General features: G+C 40.4%; 1 protein-coding gene across 13 annotated transcripts in view; it reads left to right on the top strand.

Moving 5' to 3' along the window:
* Nucleotides 1-1,459: 1,459 nt before the first annotated feature.
* Nucleotides 1,460-8,277, top strand: part of TMEM144 (transmembrane protein 144) — a 53,765-nt gene continuing 46,947 nt past the window's right edge. For 10 of the 13 annotated variants that reach the window (XR_015143957.1, XR_015143956.1, XR_015143954.1 and 7 more), the window contains exon 1: nt 5,653-5,864. The gene's annotated coding sequence lies outside the window, so the exon portion shown is untranslated. Of the gene's footprint in view, nt 1,581-5,556; nt 5,865-8,277 lie in introns of those variants that run through there. The other 3 variants (XM_086345937.1, XM_086345936.1, XR_015143955.1) reach the window with 3 other exon arrangements.

Genomic DNA, 8,277 nt, shown 5'->3' with positions numbered 1-8,277 from the left:
GTCTCTGGTTTGGTATCTGCCATCAATTCTGGAAAATTTTCAGGCACTATTACTTCAAATATTCGTATCCTTTCTTTTCTGTTTGGTATTCACATTACCTGTATTTAACACTTTTTTTGTAGTTTTTCATAGTTCTTGAATATTGTTCTTTTTAAAAAAAAATCTGTTTTTATACTGAAATTTGAGATCTTTCTATTGACATATATTCAAGTTCATGCATTATTTCTCAGCTGTGAAAAGTGTTCTTCATTTCTGTTTCAGTGCTTTATTTTCTAGCAGTTTCTTTTGATTCTTAGAGTTTTTTATTTCTCTGCATATATTACACACCTGTTCTTTCATATTGTCTAATTTCTCCAGTAAACCTCTTAGCATATTAATTGTAAGTATTTTAAGTTCCCACTCTGATAATTTCAAAACCTCTACCAATTTCAAGTCTGCTTCTTATGCTTGCTTTATTTTTTCAGACTGCTCACCTTTCAGCATGTGTTGCAATTTTTTTACAAGCCAGGCATAATGTATCAGGTAATAGGAACTGAGATAAGCAAGTCTTTAGTGTGAGCTTTTATGTCAAAATGGCCACGAGTTAAGCTGCGTTTAATATTTGGTGAGCAGAGGTTTCACTTTCCTTTAATGACGTTTGTTTTGTCTGCTCTTTTGTTTCCTTAGAAACTTCTTCCTGAACTGTGTCTGTGTCCTGCAGCTCTCAGTTATAATCCACTGCTACTGTAACTGGAAAACTTTTAATACGATCATAAGGAATTGGGAAGGGGATGCATTCTATAATCTTGGGATTAAATCTCCATTTTTAGCGAGCTGGAATCCCTGGGCTATGAATAGTTGTTCAGCTTTCTTGTGATGACAGGCATGACAACTTGCAAAATCTTCAAATATCCAAGTGGGAACCAGCAGTTCTTTTTCTCCTCACATGAGATAGGCTTGAAGGAGCAGAAGTTGTCTAATTATTCTCCCTCGAGGTCAGATAGAGCTCTGATACAGAAATGACCCTTGCAGACTAGCTTTGTTTCAACTTCCCAAGTGGTTAAGTGGTAAAGAATCCAACTGCCACTGCAGGAGATGCAAGGGATGCCGGTTCGATCCCTGGGTGGGGAAGATTCCCTGGAGAAGGAAATGGCAACCCACACCAGTATTCTTGCCTGGGAAATCCCATGGACAGAGGAGCCTGGCAGGCTACAGTTCATGGGGTCACAAAAGAGTGGGACATGGCTGAGCAACTGAGTGTTCACGCAGCCTTTGTTTCAGGGACAGGAAGCTCTATGTGCATTTCAAAGCTATTGCTCCTCCTCCTTGCCCGACCCAAGAGGGAATTCCTCTCTTATCTTCACAGGAAAAACCGGTAGGGCTCCTCAAGGTAAAAATCATGTAAGTGTGGGTGTTGACCTAATCCTAAATCCTACTGCCTCAGAGTTTTGCACTCTCAGTCAAGTTCACACTGGTCTCAAGCTGTCCTCCGATTACTGCCCCTATCTGTGACTGGCGACAGTGGCTTCTGCTCCTAGTCAGCTGGGATTGTCTGAGTCAGTTTCCAGAGAGGTAATTTGTCCAGTGACCTCACTTCTCTGGTAAGTTTGTAAAAAGAATCACTGATTTTCAGTTGGTCCAACTTTTTTCTTATTGTGGTGGCAGTAGTGACAGTTTTCAAGATCTTCATATGTCAGAGCAGAAACCAAAAGTCATAATAATAATATTTTATATCCATTATATCTTTTGACCACACAACAGGGTGTGGATGGAAAATTAATCAGTCAATCAAAGAAAGAAAGAAAAATTTTTATTTGAGCCAAATTTGAGGATTATAACCAGGAAGAGCATCTCAGAAGTCAAGGCACAGTTGTGTAAGCTTTTTGAGACAGAGAGCTATATATCAAATGACATCTTACAGTTTACATATCCAGACTAAACATTATCATAGTAGATTACGTGACCCTTTACAAGATCGAGAAGAATGTTATCTTTTAAGAAGTTGTCTTATCAATGCTGGAAAAATGTTACTCTTTATGATTGAGCAAGTATTCCAAAGAATGCTCAAACTACTGCGCAACTGCACTCATCTTACACGCTAGGAAAGTAATGCTCAAAATTCTCCAAGCCAGGCTTCAGCAGTACATGAACTGTGAACTTCCAGATGTTCAAGCTGGTTTTAGAAAAGGCAGAGGAACCAGAAATCAAATTGCCAACATCCGCTGGATCATCAAAAAAGCAAGAGAGTTTCAGAAAAATATCTACTTCTGCTTTATTGACTACGCCAACGCTTTTGATTGTGTGGATCACCGCAAACTGTGGAAAATTCTGAAAGAGATGGGACCACCTGACCTGCCTCTTGAGAAATCTGTATGCGGGCCAGGAAGCAACAGTTAGAACTGGACATGAAATAACAGACTGGTTCCAAATCAGGAAAGGAGTACGTCAAGGCTGTATATTGTCACCCTGCTTATTTAACTTATATGAAGAGTACATCATGAGAAATGCTGGGCTGGATGAAGCACAAGCTGGAATCAAGATTGCCTGGAGAAATATCAGTAACTTCAGACACTCAGATGACAACACCCTTATGGCAAAAAGTGAAGAAATAAAGAGCCTCTTGATGAAAGTGAAAGAGGAGAGTGAAAAACGTGGCTTAAAACTCAACATACAGAAAAGCAAAATCATGGCCTCTGGTCCCATCACTTCATGGCAAATAGATGAGGAAACAGGGGAAACATTGAGAGACTTTATTTTGGGGGGCTCCAAAATCATAGCAGATGGTGAGTGCAGCCATGAAATTAAAAGACACTTGCTTCTTGGAAGAAAAGTTAGACAGCTTATTAAAAAGCAGAGACATTACTTTGCCAACAAAAGTCTGTCTAGTCAGTGCTATGGTTTTTCCAGTAGTCATGTATGGACATGAGAGTTGGACTATAAAGAAAGCTTAGTGCTGAAGAATTGTTGTTTTGAACTGTGGTGTTGGAGAAGACTCTTGAGAGTCCCTTGGACTGCAAGGAGATCCAACCAGTCAATCCTAAAGGAAATCAGTCCTTAATATTCATTGGAAGGACTGATGTTGAGGCTGAAGCTCCAATACTTTGGCCACCTGATGCGAAGAACTGACTCATTTGAAAAGACTCTGATGCTGGGAAAGACTGAAGGCGAGAGGAGAAGGGGACGACAGAGGATGAGGTGGTTGGATGGCATCACCGACTTGATGGACATGAGTTTGAGTAAATTCCAGGAGTTGGTGATGGACAGGGGGGCCTGGCGTGCTGCAGTCCATGAAATCGCAAAGAGATGGACACAACTGAGTGACTGGACTGAACTGAACTGAACTGAAGTATTCTTGCTGATTTGGGAGGTCTGGTCCATGCATAATGCACATCCACAATGCAGAATGCAGAGCAGTCAATGGTCAGAGGAGAAATTTTATGTTTAAATTTTTGTCTTCCCATGTACGTGTATGTGAGTGCAACTTAGTCATGTACGACTCTTTGTGACTTTATGGATTTTAGCCTGCTAGGTTCCTCAATCCATGGGATTTTCCAGGCAAGAATACTGGAGTGGGTTGCCATTTCCTTCTCCAAGGGATCTTTCTGATCCAGGGATCAAACCCAGGTCTCCTGGGTCTCCTGCAATGGCAAGAGAATGGATTCTTTACCCCTAAACTATGTGGGAATCCCTGTCTTGCCATAAAATATGAATTTCATTTCACAAGGGCAAAGTACACAGGTCTTATTATTGGCATTTTACATACTAGAAAACTGAAGTTGAGAGAGAATGAATGACTTTGCCAAGATAAAGGGTCAGAAGGTGAAGGTAAGCCACATCTTCTAGAGGTTACCAAGACTCCTTCAACACAAAACTTCATGCTCAGGCATTAATGCACATGAAACAACTTGAAAAAAGCATTGGATTGTCCATGTTTCAGGTGTATCTGCAGCCTGACGTAAAAAGCCCTGGAGAGCGATATTCCATAATGTGTCCTCAAGCCTGACTCAGTCCCTAACTCATACTCAGATTTTAGGGAATTCACAACAATGGGAGTCTGTTTCTCAGTGAACCTGGAGCAAGACCTAACCATGTGATCATCCGCTGAAGTCTTTTGTAATCACAAAAAGAAGCAATTCTAGGTTGTATTTAGGCTCTGTATTTTTGGAAGAGAGAGCGGTTGTATATGTGTGTGTCTGTGAGTATGGATATGTGGAAAGGGGAACTTATTTCTCCACAGTTTTTCTGAACTGTTGAATTTGTTCTTTCTCTGAAGTGAAAAGCCTTAGCTTCTTTAATTCTTTAAATGGGATGACACTTTACCTTCCCATCTGCTTAATTACAATGATAGCTTATGAACGTGATTGATATTTAAAACAAGACTTCCTTCCAGGGTTTCCTTTGTCTTTGAACTGTCGTTAGGGTTTCTCATTGTAACTCCACAACCATTACCAACCGTTGAAATGTCTCAGTGCAAAGTCACTTCCTCAGAGAGGCCTTCCTTGAACTTCCTCTTTCCGAACCTGTGTGTTCATAGCTCTGTCCCTTGCTATTCTGGAATCCTCACGAGGGTAGACTGTGCACAAGTCACGGCTGATCCCCAGGACAGACAGTCCAGGACAGTGCTCTCCACTAGACACTTCTGCAGGAATAGAAATGGTCTGTAATCCACACATGTGGCTACTTGTACTGAATTTTTTATCTTAATTTAAATTTAAATAGCTAAATTCAGCTTGTGGTCACATCTCTGACAGTGGGGGACTAGAGCCGTGTTTCTCAAAATCTAAATCAAGATGTCACTAAGATGCTTAGTGACCCATTCTCTGGGTAATTCAACAACATTTCACAACTATTGGTCTAGAATGGGATTCTCAATCCTGGCTTCACATTAGACTGACCTGAAGGAAGTTTTAAAAGAAAATACGTCCCAATCACACTTGTAGAGATTATATTTCAGTTGGCCTAGAGCGGGGTCCAGGTATTAGTTGTTGTTTTTAATTTGGCTGCCCTGGGTCTTTGTTGCTGCACGCAGGCTTTTTCTCTAGATGCAGTGAGCGGGGACTTCTTGTAGTGGCTTCTCTTGTTGCAGAATGCAAGCTGTAGGCGCAGGGCAGGCTTCAGTAGCTGCAGCTCCCAGGCTCTCCATGGCACGTGGGATCTTCCCTCACCAGGGAGCAAACCCATGTCTCCTGCCCTGGCAGGTGGACTCCTCTCCACTGAGCCACCAGGAAAACCCCCAGGTATTAGTCTTTTTAAAAAATGAAACAAAACAGAAAATCTCCCCAGAGACTGTGATGGGCAGCCAAGCTTGAGTCTAGAAGATGTGTTCTCACCTGCTCCTCAAAACAGACCCAATAAATACACAGATAAATGGTCTGGGAGCTTTTATAAAGGGTGGTGATGTCAAGTAAAATCTTGTGATGTTACAAGAGATATTAGTGACATTGGTGGTTCAGATGAATTTCTTCACATTCTGTAAAAAAGAAAACACAGCTTTAGATAATCTTTAACAGTTGTGAAATTCCTTGTCCTTTTATCCATTAATAGTACCGATCATACCATGCTCTGGGAGATTTAGTGAGGATGACACTTTGAGTTCCCTAAAACAATCACGTTTTAGAAAACACAAAAGCCTTTCAAGTTTGCTGGTTGATTGACAAGCGGTCAGTTGACCGCACAACAAAGTCACGTGACCCGCACCGCCCGGCAGCTGGAGGAAGGTGTTTCCCAGCCTAACGCCCCGCAGGTCCGGGATCTCCTTTGTTAAGTTCTTCTCGGTCCTCTGCGGTCAGGTGTGCAGGTCATTGCCTCCCCGGAAGGAAAGGAGTTCAGACGAGCCTGGGAACGTGGGTGCAGGAGCCCTGCCCTCTCTTTCTGCAGGTGAACAGGTAAGGAAGGTCTCGCAGGAAGTCCAGGCTGGCTGGGCGCCGGAAGAGTAAGGCGGTGCTTGTTCGGCATCTGCGTAGGGGAGGCGGCTGTGCCGCTGCAGAGCGCCAGGGGATTTCAGCCCAGCCCGGAGCACCAAGCAGCGTGGGGACAGCAACTTAAGGAAACCCGGGCAGCTGGACAGGGGAGTGTCTGATGGTTTTTAAAAACATGCTCCTGATTGAAATAAAAAAACAAAACAAAAAAAGTCTCAGAGTAAGTAAATTCAACACTGCTAATGTTAGCCAAGACACCGGCTCATATTTGAGGAAATTAACATGAAACTAAAACCGAAATCTTAGGTGAAGTGGAGCAAGCAAAATTGATCAGAGCGTACAAAAGACTAGTCAAAAAAAGGTCTCTATAGACGTTTAAATTGTTAGGAGAGAATTAGAGGAAAAGCTTTCAATTGCTAGGAGAGATTTAGAGGAAAAAGTTTAAATTACCTTGAGAGATTTCAAGAAGTACTATTCAGTAAATCAAAAGTACTAGAACAAAAATAAATAAATATGGTTTAACAATATATCAGTAGATAGCCATTTAAAAACTACTTTAGTCGAGAGTATGTTAATTTAAATATTTTCAATTATTTAAATTAAACATTATAATTAAAAGTTTGAGCCTTGTTAACTCGGTAGGTTTGCACCAAAAAAACCTGGGAGTAATGTGCTAAAGTGGTGTTTTCTTTTCCACAAAAATTTCATTGATTTAGAAAGAATAGACTCTTCTTTAAAGATAATAAACATTGTCAACCCACGATGAGATTAGATCGCATGCTTTCTGCAATGTGCCAGAGGCGCATGCAGTAAACTTCATTTGACTGCATCTGCCCACAATAACTAAGTAACTCCGGTTAATGTTCACCCAGCAGTCAAAATGCAGTGTATCCACTGTGATTAGCATACCAGGTTATTCTTTCAAGGAAATCTGAGCGGTTTGGGGCTTTCAATATTCTTCAATAGAACCATCTTTTTGCTCACTTTGCTATTTTTTAAGGGTGGGCATTCTCTTTGCAATGTGCTTATAAAGGATCCACCACCCCCCGGCTTCCTTGAGTTTAGTTAAAATGGAAAAAAAAATTGCTTTCTTAGCTGAAAGTAATCATGTGTCTTTAGTCCTGTGATATCCTTCCTGAATATCTCCAGTTTCTCTGAACTATTGCCTCTCTGATATTTTAGCAACAATCCACCACCTTGATCTTTGAACCAAACTCGTGTAAGCCACTGATGGAAGCCACAGGGCTGAAACTTTCTTTGCATCTAACGATGAGATTTGTAGTATTTTTATTGCAGTTTTTTTACTCTGTCAGTGTTAAATATGTCAGCACCTCTTTCTCAACTACATCCTCATGGAAGATATTGTCTTACCGGCATTTTGTTTCATTTTAAGAAAGCATACAAAATCTCAAATAGATAGTTTTCTTACTAAAATTTATTGATCAGTATTGAAGTTATCCCTGTCTGGGGTTAAACTATCTTTAATAATACCAAAGAAGATATGTTGTAGATAGTTGTATATAAAATATTCTCTGCAAAGAGCATTGTTCTTTGACAATGAACAAAATGAAACACCTTGAAAGTAAATGTTTATTATTGTAAAATAAAATAATAAAAGTGATTTTAGATGTATAAAATGCTTTATTCATTACATATTCATAGAAAAATATCACTATATATTAAATTTGGGGGGAAAGAGGTGGATTGTTTTAAATTACATTCCAGAGGATTTATATACAGAAGTGAGTGAAACAAAAGGTCAGTGTGCCAAATATGATTTCAGAGTGGTATTGTGGCATGACTCTGGTTACCTCTTGTGATAAAATGACTGTTGTATTTTTCTCATGTAGCTTTTATAGCTAAAAAAGTGAATTATGTTCAATAACCTTTTCCAGATATTATCTTGTGAAAAATGTCTGGTTCTTGGCTCTTTGAGTTTTGATCCTTTTCTTCATAGTAAACCAGAGCTTTTTAATAAGCTTAGGAGTGTTGTCCAGTAGAACTTTCTGCAGTGATAGGAATGTTCTAAATACATTCTGCACTGTCCATTGTGATAGCTTCTGGCTCTATGTGGCCATTGAGCACTTGAAATGTAGTTAATTTAACTAAGGAATTGAATTTTTTTCTTTTGCTACATTTAATTGATTTTAATGAAAATGTAGTTATCCTTATGTGACCCATGGCTACCCGATTGCACAGACAGCTAGTTAGCTGCTTCCCTTTATTCTGCTGCTGCTGCTAAGTCACTTCAGTTGTGTCCGACTCTGTGCGACCCCATGGACAGCAGCCCACCAGGCTCCCCCATCCCTGGGATTCTCCAGGCAAGAACACTGGAGTGGGTTGCCATTTCCTTCTCCAATGCATGAAAGTGAAAAGTGAA

The sequence above is a fragment of the Bos grunniens genome, chromosome 17, assembly GCF_055505025.1.
Source record: "Bos grunniens cultivar Pamir isolate PY7600 chromosome 17, Bosgru_T2T1.0, whole genome shotgun sequence".
NCBI lineage: Eukaryota > Metazoa > Chordata > Mammalia > Artiodactyla > Bovidae > Bos > Bos grunniens.
This window is presented reverse-complemented; position numbering and strand designations above follow the sequence as displayed.